Source organism: Littorina saxatilis, linkage group LG4 (genome assembly GCF_037325665.1).
Source record: "Littorina saxatilis isolate snail1 linkage group LG4, US_GU_Lsax_2.0, whole genome shotgun sequence".
Taxonomy (NCBI): domain Eukaryota; kingdom Metazoa; phylum Mollusca; class Gastropoda; order Littorinimorpha; family Littorinidae; genus Littorina; species Littorina saxatilis.
Window position 1 is genome coordinate 47878511 of NC_090248.1, and position 4615 is coordinate 47883125.

The 4615-nt window shown below is 51.8% G+C and overlaps 1 pseudogene; it reads right to left on the reverse strand.

The window, feature by feature from the left end:
* Window positions 1-2175: 2175 nt before the first annotated feature.
* Window positions 2176-3631, reverse strand: LOC138964938 (integrase/recombinase xerD homolog; annotated as a pseudogene).
* Window positions 3632-4615: the final 984 nt, after the last annotated feature.

Genomic DNA, 4615 nt, shown 5'->3' on the forward strand with positions numbered 1-4615 from the left:
TTAAAAGACATGTACATATACTGTTCAAAAAAAGAAACGCATAGCTTGTAATATTTGGTTAATTTAGTTATATGGCTACAAGGATATCCACCAAACTGCAGAAAATGTTTATCTGGTCGTCGACCTTTCGTCCATTGCCACAAGTGAGCTCTGCACGTGACGCATGCGTTATCAGTGGCTACAATGTCAAAATTGCTCATTTGGCATGACCACTCGTCATGCTTCAGTGTAATCTCGTGAAACTCGGGGAATATTGAGCTCTCACCATGTCTTCCAAAACCCATAAAAGCGGATTGTTCGCCACAAAGAAATCAGACGACAATTCAGCGACGAAAGATGGCCCGATTGAGCAGAGAAGACCGCCAAATTGCATTGGGTCGTTTACAAGCAGGCCAAAGTCAAAGTGCAATCGCCAGGCACTTCCACGTGTCCCAGAGCACCATCAGTAGACTGTGGGTCAGGTTTCAAGCCACTGGCTCCGTTGCTGACTTGCCACGAGCGGGAAGACCAAGGGCGACAACTGCTGCTCACGACCGCTTCATACGGCTCCGCCACCTCCGGAATCGTTTCCTGTCGGTCTCATCTTCTGTCCAGGCTCTCCCCGGGCCACACCGATTATCGGCCCAGACCGTGCGGAACCGCCTGCATGAAGCTGGTTTGAGAGCTCGCAGACCTCACAGAGGAGCTGTCCTCACCCGCCGCCATCGCCAGAACCGAGTGCAGTGGGGCAACCAGCACCTTCGCTGGACCCTCCGGAATCACTGGAGACACGTGTGGTTCAGCGACGAGTCCTACTTCCTGCTCCAGCGACATGATGGTCGGAGGAGGGTCTACCGGAGAGTAAACGAACGTTACGCGCCCAACTGTGTGGATGAGGCACCCGTTCATGGTGGTGGAGGCGTCATGGTGTGGGGGGCGATCAATACCGCTGGAAGGAGCACCCTGGTGCACGTCCAAGGGCGCATAACTGCCCAGCGATACGTGGAGGAAATTCTGCGCCCACACGCCCTTCCTCTTCTGGCTGACCAGGATGCCATATTCCAGCAGGACAACGCTCGCCCGCACACAGCACGACTCACCACCCAGTTCCTCACCGACCACCATGTCCAGGTGCTTCCCTGGCCATCCATGTCGCCAAACATGAACCCGATAGAACACCTCTGGGATGAATTGGACAGACGTGTGCGCAGGCGAGAAGAAGCGCCGGCAAATCACCGCGATCTATTGCAGGCACTTCAGGAGGAGTGGGACACCATCCCATAGCAAGATATCCGGCATCTGATCCAGTCCATGCCCAGAAGGTGCCGGGCAGTTGTTGCTGCTCAAGGCAGTCACACCCCCTACTGACTTGACAGCCTCGGCACCCAATCGTATTGATTGACTGATTGATTTGAAGATGCAAATGAACTGTGTGTGCATTCAACTGTGTCCATACCAAATTTCAAACAAATAATATAAATATTGGATTTTCTGTTAATATTTTCGAAAAATAAAACAAATTTGTCAAAAAGCAACTATGCGTTTCTTTTTTTGAACAGTATATTTTCACTTGGGATTTGCTGCGCGCATAATAAACATCCCACAGTGGCGCATAAATATCAAAACATAGTATACTCCACAACAGCAGGATGGATAATCCTGTCTTGGCCCAATTGTCCAAAACCACTTCACTCACTCTACCTTTAAAGTTCCCGCAGTGGGGCACTGCGGTTATGAAATTAAAGGCCCCTCCTGTTTTTGGAACCGCAGGAGCTTTCTAGTTTGCTGTTAGGTAGATTTTTGGTTCCTCTTTCCTGTCATGCTCTCTTTTTCTTCATGAATTCTTTTCTTTTTTCTGCCTTCTTGCTCATTCACCTGTATTTTTTCCAAAAATCTCTTCTCTTGCCACTTGTCTCGCGATTCATGTATAGTTTAATCTGTTAGTGTTCTGATGTAAGTCCAGCAGTAGATAGGTTAAGCCTATTTTAACATACTGGAAACTGGTAATCTTCCAGTAGGTATTAATTTAGTTTTACTAAAGCCTGCTGGGACACAAGTAATGGGTTAGTGCATTTGTAAACAGGAATCGCTTGACAAGTGGCCCCCTTCATCCCCCCCTTCCTCGTCCTGATATGGCTCTGCGTAGTCGGCTGGACGTTAAGCAACAAATAAACAAACAAACAAACAAACCTTTAAAGTCCCTTTAGTGCGCTGTCACAGATTAAAATGTCCCTTTTACGTTTTGACAGCGCACTGCATCTGTGCGATTGCGGAAGCGATCTGATCACCAGGGATGGCAATGTAAGCTAGGCAAGCGTATGAGCGCCAGTCTCCAATCTGGCGAATTGTCTCTATCGGAAGACCGACTTGAGAAGCCCAGGAAGCACCCCCTCTGCGGAAACTGTGCCCGGCGTACCGCTTGGGATCAACACCTGCCTGCTGCAGGCACTGCTTAACTTTTGACACGAAGGACGAGGGGAGAAGGGGGGGTTGCCGGACGAGGCCACGAAGGCGGGGCCGTCGGGCGGGGCGTGGGGGGTAAGCCTGAAAGCTTGGAAAATCGCAGCGACCGGGCAGAGCAGAGCAGAGGGCATCCTCCTGAAAGTCAGAGTCAAAGTGCGATTTTTGAACTGAATAACCTTGGACCAACTAATGGTGATGCGCACAGCGTCTGGGTAGAACACACAGTCTTGTCTTCTCAAGTGTTTGGTTTTGTCAAACTTGCTCGCTGACGGCGCGAGTACATTGGACCGTCTAAGCATGCCGAAAAACATCACCAGGCATGCGGCCCACACTGAACAGTCAAAAGGGGAGCTAAGGTCCAGCTGAGACCTGATAGTCTGTAACAGCTCTGGCGTAATAGGCAGTTTTCGAGCAGGACAATCACCTAGGCCTCTTCTAATGCCTTTCAACACACAGTCCAGTGAAAAGTTGTTCTCTAGGGGGTTGTCAAGGCCCCACTCTAAATGAAGCAGTCTCACAATGTTCAGATACTGACGCACGGAAGTGTACTTTAGGGAGCGTGCCAGGAATACTACATAACGGCACAACGTTGCCGGTGACGCAGGCACAGGGGAGACCCCGATATGTTCACAAAACGTAATGTACGCTCTATAATGAGTCTGATACGTCTTTTTGGTTGAAGGCGCAAAGGTCATGGATTTATTGTCCCGAACCTCCTTATCTAAAACTTGGAGTAAGTTGTCCACAGAGTCTGTAATAAAAACACAAAGTCTGTTAATAATCTACCAACCAATCCATACAGACAGTCCCTAGACATCAATTAATAATCTACAAATAAAATAAAAACAAGGTAAAACATGACTGTCAAAAAGGGGGGTGACTAGCAGTTTCAGTTACCAGACACGAGCAATTTACGTAAGCGTTCGTGACCTCCCGACTCGTGAAGGCGGGAGACTGCGTCTGCAACGACGTTCCTGGCGCCGGGGTAGTATACCGCCTTCAGCCGGAAGTTGTAAGTGGCCGACGCCCAGAAGACCCTGCGCAAGGACTGCATGACGAAGCTGTCTCTGCACGAGCCCTTGTTGATGATGGCCACCGCAGCCTGGTTGTCGGAGTGGACGAACACCTTCTTGCCCGCCCACAGGTGAGACCAGCGAGTGACCGCCGGTTCGAGGGCGAGCACCTCCTTGTAGTTGATGTGCAAAGAGGCGGCGCGAGGCCAGTGGGTCTGCCAGGGCGTGTAGACCCAATCACCCTGGTTGAACACCCCCGCCGCCTCCGTGCAAGCGTCGATGCTGATGGGCGTGGCTGGTCGGCAGTCGACTAGTGGCATGGTACCGTTGAAGGTTCGCAAGAACCTAAGCCACCAGTCGATGTCGAGGCGCATCTCTTTGGTGACTCTGGAGCGATGCCACAGGCAGCGCAGCGTAGCGATGCGATTGAGGAGCCGCCGAAGGTAAAAGCGGCCCCCGTAGATGCACTTCCAGCTAGGCTCTGGAGCTGGCGTTTGGAGACCTTGGTGCTGGAGAAGACGCCCTGCAGGTCTTGCGTGAGGTCCTTCACCTTGGCGTCGAGCAAGCTCCATGGTCATAGCGACGGTGTCCAGCGTGATGCCCAGGAAGGTTAGACGCTGGGTAGGGCCCTCCACCTTGGAGTAGTTGATGGCGAAGCCAAGCTGCCTCACTAAACGCATGAGGGCGTTCAGTGCGGCTTGACACAGCTCGGAGGTCTCAGCAGTCAGCAGGAAATCGTCCATGTAGGCGACCACACCCTTGTGGCCTTGAGCATGCATCATGTGGCGGATGGCTTGCGAAAGTTCGTGGAATACCTCGGGGGATCGCCGTGCTCCGAAGGGCAGACGAGTGTCTACCATAAACGTCTCTGTTGGTGATCCCTCGAAGTTCCAGGCTACGCGTGTAGCCGGATAGTTGGAGGGGTGAATGCGCACTGACCTGTATGCGCTGGCCAGGTCCAGTTTAGCGAGATAGCAGCCTGGTGTGATGAGATCTACGGCATCTTGAAGCAACTGGAACGGCGAGCTGTGTGCGAAGTCATTTAAGGCGCTGCCGACGGGGCGACTGCAGTCGTGGATGATGCGCACTTTATCACCGTCTTTCTTGGGGATAGCGCCGAGAGCCGACACGATGGTGGGTTTGCTGTCACACTGCTTATA